Source organism: Solea senegalensis, linkage group LG3 (genome assembly GCF_019176455.1).
Source record: "Solea senegalensis isolate Sse05_10M linkage group LG3, IFAPA_SoseM_1, whole genome shotgun sequence".
NCBI lineage: Eukaryota > Metazoa > Chordata > Actinopteri > Pleuronectiformes > Soleidae > Solea > Solea senegalensis.
Window position 1 is genome coordinate 21,178,891 of NC_058023.1, and position 18,833 is coordinate 21,197,723.

At 40.6% G+C, this 18,833-nt stretch overlaps 1 long non-coding RNA gene across 1 annotated transcript; it reads left to right on the forward strand.

Annotated features, from left to right (window-relative positions):
• Window positions 1–2,356: 2,356 nt before the first annotated feature.
• LOC122767090 lies at window positions 2,357–4,396 on the forward strand. The gene is made up of 3 exons (XR_006360163.1): window positions 2,357–2,463; window positions 4,082–4,212; window positions 4,324–4,396. It is a non-coding gene; the product is annotated as an uncharacterized LOC122767090 (long non-coding RNA).
• Window positions 4,397–18,833: the final 14,437 nt, after the last annotated feature.

Here is an 18,833-nt window from a genome sequence, read left to right on the forward strand (position 1 = left end):
CTGCTCATCAGCTGGAAAGGCTTCCCTTCCTTTGTGACTGTTGGATGCTATCATATTTAATGGCCGGTTAGACTCTACTAACATCTGGTATGTTCTTGTCATGATGTCAATGACTTAAGTATGTGTTGATGCAGATGCAGGTCCATCATACATGTCTAATCACAGAATATATTATTCTCTTTATACCATAGCAATCTGAGGTAGTCTCTGTGGTCCTCTTGTACCGCCATAAAACAATAAAACATTTGCTGTCAGCTGCATATGCAACTATTTTCTGAAATGGGGGATGACCTCTAAAAGAGTCTTGTTTAAATTGGGGCCACCGAGTAGCAAAGAAATCCATATTTTACACTTGACTCAAGCACCACTCTCAGCTGATCAGGTTTATGGAGATAATATACACCAAATGATGGTCAGTCCAAATGTGCTTTATCTTTCTCCTGTGGAAGGGTACAGGCTCTGCATCTTCATTGTGAAGCATTGTTTATATGAACTCAATGTACTGTCTCTTCATGTCAGGTGTTTTCCTGAGAGAATGAATATAGTTCATAGTTTGATTACTGTTACATGGAATCTGTCTTGGGGAGCTTAATAGTAATCAGTTGTTGCCCTTATCTTGCAACTGAAAATGCATAGCAACTGTGTGTGGACACGGAACATGGAAAAGTATGGAGGGGTCCTCATAAGACACAATAACTGACTGATGTTTCTCCACACAGCCTCCTCGGTCAGTGTGCAGTGAAAGCTGTCTTCCAGGTACCCGCATGGCCAGAAAGGAGAACCTGAGTGTTGTTTTGATTGTGTCCCTTGTTCTGAGGGAAAGATCAGCAATACAAGTGGTGAGTGTGAAGTTTTAAAATCACAGTTCAGAGATGTATAAACATGTATGTCATCACTTTCCCTCTTTTCTCAGACTCAATGGAGTGCACCAGTTGTCCAGAAGATTTCTGGTCCAGCCCCCAGCGTGACCACTGTGTTCCTAAGAAAACAGAGTTCCTCTCCTACCATGAGCCTCTGGGTATCTGCTTGACATCTATCTCACTGTTGGGCACATTTATCTGTGTTGCTGTTCTGGGCACCTTCATCCATCATCACAGCACACCTGTAGTTCGTGCCAACAATTCAGAACTCAGTTTTCTTCTCCTGGTGTCACTCAAATTGTGTTTCTTGTGTTACATTGGACGACCCAGATTATTGACTTGCCATAAGACATGCAGCATTTGGCATCAGCTTTGTGCTTTGTGTCTCATGTATCCTGGTGAAAACCATGGTGGTTCTGGCTGTGTTCAGGGCTTCCAAACCAGGAGGTGAGTCCAGTCTGAAGTGGTTTGGTGCTGTGCAGCAGAGAGGGACAGTTCTGGTGCTGACTTTGGTTCAAACAGCAATCTGCACTGTCTGGCTTGTCTCTGCTTCACCAGTGCCTCATAAAAACACCCAGTATCACAGTGACAAGATAGTTTATGAGTGTGCAGTCGGGTCCACAGTTGGTTTTGCAGTTTTACTTGGTTATATTGGTTTACTTGCTGTCCTTAGTTAGCCTTTCTCGCAAGGAATCTTCCAGACAGTTTCAATGATGCCAAACTCATCACTTTCAGCATGCTGGTCTTCTGTGCAGGGTGGGTGGCATTTGTCCCTGCTTACATTAACTCTCCAGGCAAATATGCAGATGCAGTGGAGGTATTTGCCATCCTGGATTCCAGCTTTGGCCTCTTGATGGCGCTGTTTGGACCCAAATATTACATGATGCTATTGAGACCAGAAAGAAACACAAAGAAAGCCATCATGGGCCGAGGCATCATAAAGTAAAACTGTCAGCACTGCTGTTTCTTTATATGTCCTCTGTATTTTGGAATTTACAAACAATAAATACCTTGATTAAAAAAATACATAGATTATTTATAGATTATAATCTTATTTTACTCTCACTGCTTATGTTTCCAGTTTTGGTAATTAATTTAATCTTACTTAATTAATTTTACCTCCAGTATTTTTCATCTTTATTTAGCCATGCCATGGCAATGAGATCCATGAGACCTGTAAAATTTGGTCTTACAAATTAAAATAGGCTTGCAGCTTTACTTAATCAGGTCCAGTGGAACCTTACCAACTTACCTACATAGGCCCAAAGACTTGGCCAGCTGCAGTGAAACAGCCTCAGTTAATCACATTTCTTGTCTGTGGTCTCCTGAAGTTGGCTTAGCTCCAATGCTAAAAACACATCGCATTATGCTCAAAATAAAGCTGTTTGTGGTGTGCCTGACGAGAAGTTCAGCTTAAAATGTGTTAAAACAGGTACATATCAGGAAATTATCCAGTTTATGGATAATAAACTGGATGATGTGGAGGCTGTAGTGTATTAACCGTATATGTTTTGGTTTTTTTGTGTTATTCACGTCTCCAGAGCTAACCGTACAGATGTTGTGATGGGGTCCTTCACTGGTCCTTGGCTGATTGCTGATAGGGGTAATATGATCTTTCAAGTGTAATCTTGTAAGAAGGAAATATATATGAATATAAAAAAATGGTTCTGTTTATGTCAGTGTGTGGCAGTTCCATTGAACTGAAATAATTAGGAGTGTCACTTTTCCCAAAGTTTTTAACAATATAATAACAGTGCTGTTAGTGGATCAAACCTTTCTTCAACCTGCGATAATATCTCCTGCTTGAGGAGCTTCTTGAAAGATTTAATGACAAGAGAGTTTAATATTAATAATTTTGTATGGATATACAATAAACCAATTGGCCGTAGGAGTGAGTGTGAGTGTGAATGGTTGTTTGTCTCTAGTTGTGTGTGGCCCTGCGATGGACTGGCGAACTGTCCAGGGTGTACCCCGCCTATCGCCCGATGTAGCTGAGATTGGCACAGCACCCCCCGCGACCCTCTGGTGGAGGATAAAGCGGTTAGATGATGACTGACTGACAGAAATTATACCACTGAAGCACTAATTCTATATATTGGTTGATTGGTAATGTTCACTTGCTTGATTGAAGATTGGAAACGTCCAGAAACTAGGGTGATATTATGTGTGGAGATTGAGAATAAGTTCCTCTATGTTTGAGACCTCAAGAAAATTTAAATAAACATAGATGGTTATATTCTCATAATTATAATTCAGCTTACTACTTCAAATTAAGTCAGATGTTGTGTATAGGGAGAATTACATTTACATTAAATCATTTTTCTAGTGTGACTAACAACCGATATTCTTTAAGTCTATTTGGATATTTGAAGAGAGGAGCAAAAATATTAGTCACTTGAAAGTAAAAACATAGCAGATCATTAACATAACTGTCAGAAATGATGAATTTTGATCTATGAAATTATGCACTTTCCTGCCTCAGCCTGTTCACCGAGTTTAACAGATAAAATAGTTTAGACTTATTATACATAATCATCCATTTACAGTCACATACATTAGGAATATAATTGTCAGTCAGTCATCATCTAACCGCTTTATCCTCCACCAGAGGGTCGCGAGGGTTGCTGTGCCAATTTCAGCTACATCGGGCAATAGGTGGGGTACACCCTGGGCAGTTCGCCAGTCCATCACAGGGCCACACACAGCTAGAGACAAACAACCATTTACTCTCACTCCTATGGTGAATTTAGAGTGTCCAATTTACCTAATCCCCACATTGCATGTTTTTGGACTGTGGGAAGAAGCCGGAGAACCCGGAGAGAACCCACGCACACACGGGGAGAACATGCAAACTCCATGCAGAAAGGCCCTTGTTCCAACCGGGGCTCGAACCCGGGTTTTCTCGCTGCAAGGCGAGAGTGCTAACCACTATACCACCGTGTGGCCCGGAATATAATTGTGTCATTCAAAAATACAAGCAATTGTACCATGAAGACACATGACAATGGAACTATATGTAAATGACACATGACGTTGCAAGAGCAAACATTGTCATAAGTTAATAAAATGGTTGATGTAGTGATGGATTAGAACTCAGAAAAGGGACGAACAAGATTGAAGTCATGAGGGGTTTTGTAGACAACAACCTGCTGTTGCTCATGTTCTCTTACTTTTCCTCTGCTGTGTCCTCCTCTCTTTATTCCTCCTCTTGTCAGTTACAGGGAGAGTTTAATATAAATGGGATGCACAAAACTGGCGATGTGATTCTAGGTGGGATTTTTCAAATCAACTTATTTTCTGCTGATCCTGACCTGACTTTTACCTCAGAGCCACAGCTGCCTACCTGTTATGGGTGAGTCTGTCAGTATTTGTAGTTGTGAAACATTTGTAGCTTTTCAGAGTTACTTATGTATTTTGAATACTAAACACTTACATTTATATACATATATATACGTTGTGTTAGTTTGGAAATTATAGGATTGAGGCAGGCTCAGACCATGGCCTTTGCTATTGATGAGATCAACAGAAACTCCAACCTGCTGCCTAATGTGACTCTGGGATACAGTCTGTATGATAACTGCATCCAACTACGAATTGGATTTCGTGCAGCACTGGCCTTAGTCAGTGGTCAAGAAGAAGAAGTTACAGTAGAGGAGAACTGTGTAGGAACTCCTCCAGTCCTAGGGATTGTGGGTGATACTACTTCTTCAAATTCTATAGCCATTTCTACAGTCTTAGGTTTGTACAGAGTGCCTATGGTAAGTTTGTGTTACCAGATCTTTCAACTCAATTGTTATTGTGTTAACATTTAGATTTAAATTGAATTTACTAAATTATTTCAAACTGCATGTAACAAAGTTATGACAACTGAGTTATGGACCTTGAACATTTTGAAAAAAAATTGCAACAAGTTTAACTTTTTGTTCTATTGTCTTTGTTTTTATTTTTACTTGGCCCCATGGAGTAGGACTGAAGTATTGTTTTTGGTGGCTGTGTATGTGTGTGTGTCTGTGCTTCCGCACTTGCTTGTAATATGAGCAAAAGAGGCTTGTTAGATTTTGTGATAGACACACAACCTTATAATCGTTAGACGCTCTACCATTGCACTACAGAGTCTGTTACACATATAGGTTGACAGAGGCTTGTTGGGTGAATGGGGTGAAGTCTGCCATCTCTGATTGCCTTGTTGTTTTTTGTTTTCATTTGGCAGGTGAGTTATTTCGCCACATGTTCCTGCCTGAGTGACAGACAAAAGTTTCCATCTTTCTTTAGGACGATCCCAAGTGATGCTTTTCAGGTGAAAATCTATCTCCAAAAAAAGTGTCTCACTCGTCATGTCATGTTTTCATATACAGAGTTGTGCGGTGTCAGAAATACAACACTTGTGATTAAAAATGCATTTTGATGAACCTGTTTAGCAGGATTTCTCGTAAAAGATGATTCCAGTCTGTGTTTTGTGTCCACACAGGTGAATGCTATGATTCAGATTTTAAAACACTTTGGTTGGACTTGGGCAGGTCTGCTCATCAGTGATGACGATTATGGAGTCCATGCTGCCCGATCCTTTCACTCTGATCTGGGCCCAGCTGATGGAGGTTGTCTGGCTTACACAGAGTTTTTGCCCTGGGGTGACGACTCTGCTGAACTAAAGAGAGTAGTGGATGTGATGAGGAAATCTACAGCTCGAGTGGTGATTGTGTTTGCACATAAGACTCACATGATTAACCTCATGAAAGAGGTCAGTCCTGAAAGAGATGCGTTGCAAAGTCCTTGCAGCCACTGAAATACAGATTTCATAAGTCATACACTTTTAAATAGATAAAGCTGCTTCTAAGAAGGTTACATTTTCCCTGTAATAAAACACACATTTGTGAATCAACTGTGGAAACTACATTTAACATTTTACTTGACGGCATGAAAATGTCACTTTATATACTTGTGATAATACAATGTACAGGTGGTGAGGCAGAATGTGACAGGCCTGCAGTGGATGGCCAGTGAAGCCTGGGCATCAGTTGATGTGCTCCAGACTCCTCACCTCATGCCGTATCTGGGTGGAACACTGGGCATCGCCATCCGTCGAGGAGAAATACCAGGACTCAGGGACTTCCTGTTACAAATACGTCCTGACCTCCATCACGGCAACGCTGATGGAAAAAACGTGGTAAGAGTTTCCATCTGACTTGGTATTTGTAAGAATGACTTATTGGCATTCATTTGAAAATTAACTTAATTGCAGGTGAATCAGTTTTGGGAACATACATTTCAGTGTAGATTTGCACCACCTCCAGCAGGTTGGGTGGAAGCTGGAGGAAAATTATGCACTGGACAGGAAGTTATAGAGAATGTGGAGTCTGAGTTATTTGATGTTTCATACCTCAGACCAGAGTATAATGTGTATAAGGCTGTGTACGCTCTGGCATATGCTCTCGATGACATGCTGCAGTGTGAGCCAGGGAGAGGACCTTTCAGCAACAACACCTGTGCTCATTTACAAAGAATGGAGCCATGGCAGGTGAGATATCAGTTTACACTCAACTCTTAATTACACTCTTAATCGTTTGTATTTCTTTAAGATTTGAAGGAAGTGTAACAACTTAATAAATTAACACATTAAAGCATCTCAATTTCCCTATACAGCAAGCAGACAGTGTATTGTAATATCAGGTCAAAGTACAAGTATATTTAGTCATGTGATGTGACTTAAAAGGAGATTATTTGATGGGAAATTATAAAAAGATTTTATCCTGCAATAATTAGATTTATCTTGATTTCTCTGTACTGCTGTGTTCACAAATATACTGTCACAAAAATATGTTGTTCATTCAAGTTAAATATGGTTCTAATAAGTAAATGCTGCACTCTTATTTTCATTCCTCAGCACTAGTAACCGCTGAGGCCAGATGCATTTTCAGTTATCTTTAGTAAATATTTTGTGAATAGCACAAACATTCACTTTTTTGTTAATTTGTTCCTTTTGTGTCTTATTTTATTTTTCAAAGTTTGTGTATTACTTGGAAAAAGTCAACTTCACCACAACATTTGGTGATCAAGTGTCATTTGATGAGAATGGTGATGCCTTACCAATATATGACATCATAAATTGGGTGTGGCTCCCTGATGGAGGAACTAAAGTTCAGAGAGTGGGTGAAGTTAAGAGGTCAGCCTTCAAAGGTGAAGAACTCACACTGGAAGAAGACAAAATCTTCTGGAACTTTGAATCCAAACAGGTAAATTTCATTTAAAATATTTATATTTAAATATATGTTTTATTACTTTGTTTTATAAATAAAACCTTGCCATGGATGCACAAATGCAAATCCATAGCAACTCTCTGTGGACATAGAGCAAAAAGATATGAAAAAATATACTGATTTTTCTCCACACAGCCTCCTCGGTCAGTGTGCAGTGAGAGCTGTCCTCCAGGTACCCGCATGGCCACAAAGAAAGGAGAACCTGAGTGTTGTTTTGACTGTGTCCCTTGTTCTGAGGGAAAGATCAGCAATACAACTGGTGAGTGTAAAGTTTTAAAGGGGACATATTATACCCTATTTCGCCCATTAAAATAGTTCCCTGGTGTCCTAATGAACATGTCAGTGACATGCCTTGGTCAAAATACCATAAGGATGAAGCATCATAGTAGTTCAATAACCCTGCTAAACCCGCCCCTTTCAGAACGCTTGGTTTTCGTGCATGGTCCCTTTATATGCAAATGAGACACAGGCAAACACACACCCACTTCTTCCAGGGGGTTTCTGATTTGTCCTCTTTACTGCGCTTTACAGCTCTATTTGTCTCCCCCTCCCTCCACTAGTTCTCTGACAATATCAACATGGCAGCGTGTGCAGAAAACAGCGAGAGTGCCGTCACAGGAAGAGACGTCCTACATAAGGATCGAGCCGAACAGCCGATCAGTTAAAAACACTTAGGGACAGCACCGCTGATCGCCACCTCTGCGGCGTGCGGCGTGCTGAATAAACTGTCGCTGTATGTGACTGTATCAGACAGTCTGTGAAATACGTTCGCTGACTAAATACGGCGACTGCTGGCTGCAGTCTGATGTGAAGTGGTGCAAACACATGAACACACGCTTGCTTACTTTATCCGGTACATTAGCTTCAAATATAAAATCCTCTGAGGCTGGAAGTTTGTGTAAAACACTGTGCTCCACTGTCCAGCCACGAACAGCACACTTGTCCCTCCGCGTTGACATAATACCGCTCTTCCTCCCTCGCCTGCACTCTCGCAGGGACAAGGTGGAGCTAAGGTGGAGCTCTCAAAGTAAACTTACTGGTGGGGCGGTAACATTCGCAGTGAAATGCGCATGCTGCCGTCATAAGCGCAGGGAATTCAACATCGACTGTTTTATCGCCTGTACTTACACTAAGGGGGACCACGAAAACATGACTGAGTATTCTTTTTCAACACTTTGGTGACTGGTAGGGCCTCCAGAGTCCCAAATATAAGTATTGAAATGGTTAAAAAGTTGATTTTGCATAATATGTCCCCTTTAAACACCACAGTTCAGCAGATCAGAGATGTTTTATAAACCTGTATGTTTCCCTCTTTTCTCAGACTCCATGGAGTGCACCAGTTGTCCAGAAGATTTCTGGTCCAGCCCCCAGCGTGACCACTGTGTTCCTAAGAAAACAGAGTTCCTCTCCTACCATGAGCCTCTGGGTATCTGCTTGACATCTATCTCACTGTTGGGAACTTTTATCTGTGTTGTTGTTCTGGGCATCTTCATCCATCATCACAGCACACCTATAGTTCGTGCCAACAATTCAGAACTCAGTTTTCTTCTCTTGTTGTCACTCAAATTGTGTTTCTTGTGTTCATTGCTCTTCATTGGACGACCCAGATTATGGACTTGCCAACTAAGACATGCAGCATTTGGCATCAGCTTTGTGCTTTGTGTCTCATGTATCTTGGTGAAAACCATGGTGGTTTTGGCTGTGTTCAGGGCCTCCAAACCAGGAGGTGAGTCCAGTCTCAAGTGGTTTGGTGCTGTGCAGCAGAGAGGGACAGTTCTGGTTCTGACTTCTATTCAAGCAGCAATCTGCACTGCCTGGCTTGTCTCTGCTTCACCAGTGCCTCATAAAAACACCCAGTATCACAGTGACAAGATAGTTTATGAGTGTGAAGTTGGGTCCACAGTTGGTTTTGCAGTTTTACTTGGTTATATTGGTTTACTGGCTGTCCTCAGTTGTTTATTAGCTTTTCTTGCAAAAAATCTTCCAGACAGTTTCAATGAGGCCAAACATATAACTTTCAGCATGCTGATCTTCTGTGCAGTGTGGGTGGCCTTTGTCCCTGCATACATCAGCTCACCAGGCAAATATGCAGATGCAGTGGAGGTATTTGCCATCCTGGCCTCCAGCTTTGGCCTCTTGGTGGCACTATTTGGACCCAAATGTTACATAATCCTGTTGAGACCAGAGAGAAACACAAAGAAAGCCATCATGGGTCGATGCACCACAAAGTAAAACTGTGAACACTGGTGTCTCTCTGCCCATCTGTTTACTTCTTGTAGGAACAAGGGTATTTTTTTTTTCATTACTTCATCTTCAATAAGCCATGCTATCTAAATGAAGTCAGTATATGTCAACCTGAAAAATGTGGGTCCACAGTTTGAACTAGACAAGTGTTTTGTTTTTCAACTTGGTAACGTTGGAACAATGTTTGACCATTACTAATTTGGTAGTCAATGCAATAGCTGAGTTCTTGCAACTTAAGACAGTGTACCACTAGCTGCATTTCCACTTTCCTCAGGAACTAGGAACATTTCAAGGTTGGGGGTAACTTAATGGTTCTTAAGGGGCACTTTGTTGTACAACAGCAGTAACCACATACATTCAAAACCTAACAACAACAATAATAATAATAATAATAATAATAATAAATACAAACTCAAATACAAATACATTTATAGTGAGTCATTTAAAAGCCAGTGGTGGCTTCTGTCTAAGGCTTGGTGTAACCATATACACAGGGCTGGCTCTCGTCTCGGTAAGGTTTGGATTTGGTGCTCCACCCACCATAAGTGGTTTCCAAAGACATTATAATTTTTATTTTTTTTTATTCATCTAAATTGAATTTATTTCTATTTTGTTAATCTGGTCAGATTTCTAGGGACAACAAATATATGTTTCCCATGCTCATTTTGGAGTGTGCCTTCTGCTTATGCCTTCATGGTCTCATATACTTTCGGAAATTATCCAGTTGATGGCCTTCAGCCTGATGTGGAGGCTGAAGTATATTAGCAGTGTATGCTGAATGTGTTGTTAATTCAGCTGTAGGCATCATCAAACTGAAATGCAATGTAAATTTGATATTAAATTTTTTCTAGGGATAAACAATGATTCAAATTCAGAAATTACACATCTGAAGCACAACTATATATATATATATGTATATATATATATATTTATATATATGTGTGTGTACATATATATATATATGTACACACACATATATATAAATATATATATATGTATATATGTATATATATATATGTGTGTGTGTACATATATATATACACACACATATATATATATATATACATATATATGTATATATATATTTATATATATGTGTGTGTACATATATATATGTATATTAATATATATATACATATATATATGTGTATATATATATGTATATTAATATATATATATATACATACACATGGAAAAAGTATTAACCAGTAATATTTTATTGGAGAATGGTCTGTCACTCTTTCATCTTTACAATGACTGACCCCCTAGTCTGGAGCCTCACTGACCAGACCAGACCTCTTCTATCCACCTTCATCTTTCCAACACTCTTCCTGATGGCCTGTGGAGGAGTTGGGCCAAGTAGCTACCAGGTCAATGTCCCCAATGACAGGCTATCAAAATTACTTACTAAAAGAGAATTTTTGAAACAAATACAAAATCTCCTCTGCTTACCTTGAAAAAGTTCTCCTGGCCCCAAATAAAATCTGACAACTCATAGTCACTGCAGGATTATGCCATTGTTCAACACAATGGAATTAATGGAGTACATGCAGGAACTAGAAACAGTGTCCAACATGAAAATCATTGTTCTTAAGTTACCTTATTCACTCACAAGTAATGGCGAAACAAAGCTTATGAGCTGCGAGAAGAGCACAACAGTAGAGCTCGACTTCTTTTCATAGGACACTTGAGCAAAGAGCCCCCGTGGTGTGTGGACTTCACCTCCTTCAGAGGCCACATATCTAAAGTAGCATGTTTACTGTAGTGAGCTTTGTCTTTGTTCCACTTGGCTTTCTTGCTCCTGTCATTCTTCCAGCCATACAATTGCTGTTTGTTGCTTATTAAAAGGGAGTTTTTTTTTTCTTTCCACTTTTGCCAAGTGCAGGCTCATTGTGTTCCTGATGGTTTCTCTGTAATAATTGTAAGGTCTTGACCTTACCATGTAAAGTGCCTTGAAATAATGTCTGTTATGAATTGGTGCTATACAAATTATTGAATTGGCACACAAGGAGATCTTCCAATATAACCAGGCAGACAATTTGGATCAAAGCATCTAACAAATTATTAAATGTATGTATTCCATCAGCATTATATGACTCACGTGTACAGGACAACTGACTTAGTTTGTCCATCTATTAAATATTTGCTACAGGAAACTAAAGTAAAGTAAATGTTTTCATTCACACAAAAATATAATAAAATATTGGCCAGTTTCTAAACCTTTCTAATTTCCGCTCAGGTAAGTGAATATACAGTAAGTAAGTTTTTCTTTTTTTTTTAAATATTTATAATTTGTGCTTCAGGTGTGTCATTTCTGTATTAATGTGCATTTCAGTTTGTCCACTAGATCCTTTCCTGAAGTATTTAAGACCATGAAGTATCGACAGAGAGAAACAAAATGTGTTGTCCCTTACCTGACCAAATTAATAATTGACTTAAATCTGCAAAAATGTCTTTGTCTGTTTGAGAAATAAATTTAGCCTGTGATGGACTGGTGACCTGTCCAGGATGTACCCCGCCTTTTGCCCTATGTCAGTTGAGATTGGCACCAGCTCCTACGTCAAACAGCAACAGTTTAATAACAGACAAAATCTTTGATTCTTTTTTTTTGATTCATTCATTCTTTTACAAAACATCTTTATCTGACTAAAATACTAAACAACAAAAACACTGATGTTAAAACAACATGTAAAACTCATTTAAAAGCTGAGATACAAACACTTGTACCATGAAGATAAATTACATCAGAACTATATGTAAATGACACACGGTGTTACTGAGGACCTGCCCCTACAGCTTGTTATTCTGCCCTGATAGGTGATGTGCAAGAATAAACATTGTTATAAGTAAGTAAAATTGAATTGATGAACTCAGTTACGGGATGAACTAGTGCAAAGTCATGAGGGTATTTTCAGATAACACATTGCTCTTGACATTGTTGTACTGCTGCTTTTCCTCAGTTGTGTCCTCCTCTCTTTATTCCTCTTGTCAGTTACAGGGACAGTTTAATCTAAATGGTATGCACAAAACTGGAGATGTGATTCTAGGTGGACTTTTTGCAATCAACTTATTTTCTGCAGATCCTGACCTGACTTTTACCTCAGAGCCACAGCTGCCTACCTGTTACAGGTAACTCTGACAAGGAAGCAAATTAACAAGTTGTTGTTTAGCTAATCAGTATGACATATTTATCTCATCGTTTAGTAATGTGTACTGATTACATTATATCTGAGATTTTTTAAACATTTAATTTTGAGTGAGGATGTTGATGATGTTATTAATTTCAGTATCTGTAGTTGTGAAATATGTAGCTTTGCATATAGAAACACTTAATTTTTACTGTTAGTTTTGATATCACAGGATTCAGACAGGCTCAGTCCATGGCCTTTGCTATTGATGAGATCAACAGAAACTCAAAGCTGCTGCCTAATGTGACTCTGGGATACAGTCTGTATGATAACTGCATCCAACTAGGAATTGCATTTCATGCATCACTGTCCTTAGTCAGTGGTCAAGAAGAGCAAGTTACATTAGACAAGAGATGTGTAGGAACTCCTCCAGTCCAAGGGATAGTGGGTGATTCTTCCTCCACACGTTCTATTGCCATATCCTCATTGTTAGGTTTGTACAGAGTGCCAATGGTAAGTTTATCTGCTTGGCAAGTCAATCATTGTTTGAAATCAATTCCATTTAATGTCAAAACAAATGTAAATGAAGATGTTAACATTAAATATTCAACATTGAAAAGGTTTTAGAGACGGCAAATAATGACTCTTTTTAGTATATGAGATGTTATTTTTTTGCAGGTGAGTTATTATGCCACATGTTCCTGCCTGAGTGATCGACAAAGGTTTCCGTCTTTCTTTAGGACGATCCCGAGTGATGCTTTTCAGGTAAAATTACACCCCACCCCACCCCCCAAACCCCTGAAAAACTGAGTTGTGTGGTGTCAGATATACAACATTTAGAGACGGTGACAAAACATGAGTCTTTGATTAACCTGTTCAGCAAGATTGCTAGTGGAAGGTGATTCCAGCCTGTGCACTAATCCCTCTGCTCTGTGTCCACACAGGTGAATGCTATGATTCAGATTCTAAAACACTTTGGTTGGACTTGGGCAGGTCTGATCGTCAGTGATGATGATTATGGAGTCCACGCTGCCCGATCCTTTCACTCTGATCTGGGTCCAGCTGGTGGAGGTTGTCTGGCTTACACAGAGATTTTGCCCTGGGGTGACGACCCTGCTGAAGTCAGGAGAATAGTGGATGTGATGAGGAAATCTACAGCTCGAGTGGTGATTGTGTTTGCACATAATAGTCGCACAATAAATCTCATGCAAGAGGTCAGTCATGAAAAATATATTTAAAAAAAATAAAAAAATATTTTGCAAGTTGTTAAAGCTGATTTTATAGACTTGTTATAATGCAATGTACAGGTGGTGAGACAGAATGTGACAGGCCTGCAGTGGATTGCCAGTGAAGCCTGGACATTGGCTGATGTGCTCCAGACTCCCCACTTCATGCCATACCTAGGTGGAACCCTGGGCATTGCCATCCGTCGAGGAGAAATACCAGGACTCAGGGACTTCCTGTTACAAATACGTCCTGACCTCCATCACGGCAGCGCTGATGGAAAAAACGTGGTGAGAGTTTTCATCTGACTTGGTATTTGTAAGAACGACATACTGGCATTAATTTGAAAATTAACTTAATTGCAGGTGAATCAGTTTTGGGAACACACATTTCAGTGTAGATTTGCACCACCTCCAGCAGATTGGGTGGAAACTGGAGGACAATTATGCACTGGACAGGAAGTTATAGAGGATGTGGAGAATGAATTGGTGGATGTTTCAGACCTCAGGTCAGAGTATAATGTGTATAAGGCTGTGTACGCTCTGGCATATGCTCTTGATGAAATGCTGCAGTGTGAGCCAGGGAGAGGACCTTTCAGCAACAACACCTGTGCTCATTTACAAAGACTGGAGCCATGGCAGGTGAGATATCAGTTTACGCTCGGCTAATAAATTAATTTGATTCTTTGTATTTCTTTAAGAGTTGAATGAAGTGTAAGTGTAAACATATTTTCTTTTGGTCAAGTTAAATAAAAAACAAAATAGAAGTCATTTCCATCTGCATTCTTTACTTTCATTACTCAGCACTGGCAACAGCAGAGGGCAGAGTGCTCTCAGTTTGACTTAAAAATAAATCTTATTTATCAACATGCACATGTTATATGAGAGAAGTGTGAATCTGTTGGTCAGCTGAGGCAAGCAACAACTGTAGTAATTGTATTTTTGTTTTCCTTCTATGTCTGATTCTATTATCCAAAGCTTGTGTATTACTTGGGAAAGGTCAACTTCACCACAACATTTGGTGATCAAGTGTCATTTGATGAGAATGGTGATACCTTACCAATATATGACATCATAAATTGGGCGTGGCTCCCTGATGGAAGAACTAAAGTTCAGAGAGTGGGTGAAGTTAAGAGGTCAGCCTTCAAAGGTGAAGAACTGATACTGGATGAAGACAAAATCTTCTGGAACTTTGAATCTAAACAGGTAACTTCTTAGTTTTTTTAGTTTTTCCATTATTATCTCTTTGCCACACTCACTGGTCCAGATTCATATTTTTCCCAAGTTTGCATAGGTTTGCTTTGGTTCATCTAACTTGAATGTTGTCATCCACACATGTGGATGGTACTGGCAAAACCTTCATGGACATATGCATGCCCCAGGCCAGTCTATTTTTCCTTCCACCTCTTCCACAGTAATTGCTAGACACTGAAATTGTACGTGGATATGGATTCAAAAAGTTCAATGTTGACAGCTTTTGTTGACATGCATGTGTAAGGCGTGACCCACCATTTGAAGATGTTAAATTCGGCAGGGGAGTTTCAGTACCCAAGTTCTGCCGGATCAACTCTCATCGCCCAGAAGCCATTAGCCACATCAATTTGGGGGTCACTCGGGGGTCATATGCCATATGCCACACCATGTCATGGTTCTCCAGAGCACAGACGAAGGATTTGTGTCTCTGGAAGGAAGAGAGATCAGGGTTCCAACACTGCAAGGACAAGCACCAGGTGAGCGGTTCAAAGTCAGGAGCAGACTCTGGAAAAGAACGGATCATTGGTAGCCTCTGTTGGGTCTCTTGAATAGCAGCCACCTGTTCAACCGGGTGTGTTAAGATGCTGGGTGAGTCTAGGGGCTTCAGTGTGGCAACCTGAGCCTGCTCTGGCCTGTTCCTTTTCAATGAGGAACTTCAATGCCTTCAATTGCCATTGAGGTGTTATTGGTGGTCTGGAGACTGAAGACCCTCATGTCGCTGTCTGTATGTTTACCGGGACTTATCCGTGTCTCCCACACAAGTTGACCATATCTCTTGATCTCGGTTGTTGTCATTTGACCAGTCCTGCAGTGCATTGTCACATCAAAGCTTTCATGCAGGTTGTGTATAAACAATGACCGAAAGCGCCAGGTGCACTGTGACCAGCTTCAGTTTTTCCCCTGCACCCCCTTCCCCCATCCTCAGTCCAGCACAATCAGGATCGAAGGGGCATCCATGACTTGATCCTTCTCAACCTGGAGGGGTTTGCGGCAGAGGTTACAAGTCTTTTCTGCCGCCTCAGGGTATTGCTGCGTCCGATCTAACTGCAGCTGGTGCTCTTCGGCTTGTAGCTGAATCTTTTGTTGGTGAACCAAGATCATGAGGCCCAGCATGTCAGGGGTGGTGCTTTTGGGTTGCACTCCATTTATAAAATCTACAATATGCACAGCTTTCTTCCTTGGGCAGCAGACAGCTGACAACAGAATATAGCATCTTGCTATCTGAAGTTGTGATTTTAGACTTATTTTAACAAATCCTTCAACTTATTCCATTCTGAGTTCAGAGAGAAAAGCCTTTCCTTGCATTGTCAGGTACTACGAAATTCCAAGGCGTCACACAAACTTTTGACAGTGGCTAAGACACCTCTTCGAGTGTATTGCTTTTCTTCTTAGGACACCTGAAATGTGAAACTGTCTGTATCTAGGACTCCCAAGAGGCAGGTTATCCAAACTAATATCTAAGTCTTTCAAATCATTGGCCGCTTATCATGCATGTTATTGCGGGGTTCAATATGCGCTATCAACCGTCGGAACCCTCGGCTGGTCGTCAAGAGCAATCATTTATATTACCTTGATCGTTATTGCCCTGGCCAATGTCTTCCTTTGGTCGAGTCCCAGCTGCGCTGCTTTCTTTTTTGTCTGCCGTCTAATGTTACTAGCGTTAACTTCCTGCCGTTGTTTGTGTACTTCTGGGTGGCGGTTTTTCAGATGACATAATCAAATTTGTGGTATTGAATGACTTGACGCGGAACCCTCCTCGCATTACCTCAACTTTGCAAGTGTTGCATAATGCTTTTCACGTATCTTCTATTGACACCCAGAAAAAACGCCCACACCGCTGACATTCTCTCTCCTCAACACACACACACATCTTGTGCTGCGCTTGCGTCACTGACGCTGTCATATGCCCAAACAAATGCCGCATGGCCTCCCCTTCCCGACACACATACAAAAACAGCAGTTAGATGGGTATAAACATCGGTTGTTAAAATCAGCGCAGTTTTACTAATTGGACCGATGTTAAAAAATGACGAACATCGGCCGATACCAATATTAATGCCAATATATCGTGCATCCCTAATTCATTGTATAGTCTCTAACATCCTTGATGAGGTTATTCTCCTCACACCATAGCAATCTGAGATAATCTCTGTGGCTGTCTTGCACCACAATAAAACATTTGCTGTCACATGTCAGCTGCACATGCAACAGACTATTTTCTGAAATGGGGGATAAAAGAATCTTGTTTAAATTGGGGCCACCAAGTAGCAAAGACATTCTATATTCGGCACTTGACTCGAGCAAAACTCTCAGCTGATCAGGTTTACGGGGATGATATACACCAAAGGATGGTCAGTCCAAATGTGCTTTATCTTTCTCCTGTGGAGGGGCAAGCTCTGCATCTTCATTGTGAAGCATTGTTTATATGAACTCAATGTATTGTCTCTTCATGTCAGGTGTTTTCCTGAGAGAATGAATATGGTTCATATTTTGGTTTCTGTTACATGGAATGTGCTGTCTGGGGGACCTTAACAATAATGGTGCCACCCAGTTCTTGCCCTTATCTTGAAAAAATGTCTTTCCATGATGTCAAGAGGCGCTTGATCATCCACTAAAACAGTAATCTTATCATATTTTCTGAAAAACTGCAGAACCTGGTTTGTCAATGTTCTTCCTTAAATGTTTTTTTGTGTAGTAAAAGATAGAAAGCAACTGAGATGAGATGACATATGGTTGAAATTCTCCTTGATCAGGACTTTGTTTGGACATGGGCAAATGTACAACCACCGCTGAGTACAATCATTTTCAACACCCTGACACATGGTTTATGAGCTCTTTCCATGCAGGCTTCACCCACTATGATCCACACAAGGTCCAGCCACTTCACATAATTATGTTCGAGTATCACCATCCACAGGGCAGAACAGACATGCAAAAGAAAATGCATAGCAACTGTGTGTGGACACGGAACATGGAAAAGTATGGAGGGGTCCACATAAGACCCAATAACTGAATAATTTCTCCACACAGCCTCCTCGGTCAGTGTGTAGTGAGAGTTGTCCTCCAGGTACCCGCATGGCCAGAAAGAAAGGAGAACCTGAGTGTTGTTTTGATTGTGTCCCTTGTTCAGAGGGAAAGATCAGCAATAAAACTGGTGAGTGTGAAGTTTTAAACATCACAGTTCAGAGATATATAAACATGTATATCATCACTTTCCCTCTTTTCTCAGATTCCATGGAGTGTATCAATTGTCCAGAAGATTTCTGGTCCAGCCCCCAGCGTGACCACTGTGTCCCTAAAAAAACAGAGTTCCTCTCCTACCATGAACCTCTGGGTATCTGCTTGACAACCACCTCACTGTTGGGCACATTTATCTGTGTTGTTGTTCTGGGCATCTTCATCCATCATCACAGCACACCTATAGTTCGTGCCAACAATTCAGAACTCAGTTTTCTTCTCTTGGTGTCACTCAAACTGTGTTTCTTGTGTTCATTGCTCTTCATTGGACGACCCAGATTATGGACTTGTCAACTAAGACATGCAGCATTTGGCATCAGCTTTGTGCTTTGTGTCTCATGTATCCTGGTGAAAACCATGGTGGTTCTGGCTGTGTTCAGGGCCTCCAAACCAGGAGGGGAGTCCAGCCTGAAGTGGTATGGTGCTGTGCAGCAGAGAGGGACAGTTCTGGTTCTGACTTCTGTTCAAGCAGCAATCTGCACTGCTTGGCTTGTCTCTGCTTCACCAGTGCCTCATAAAAACACCCAGTATCACAGTGACAAGATAGTTTATGAGTGTGAAGTTGGGTCCACAGTTGGTTTTGCAGTTTTACTTGCCTATATTGGTTTACTTGCTGTCCTCAGTTGTTTGTTA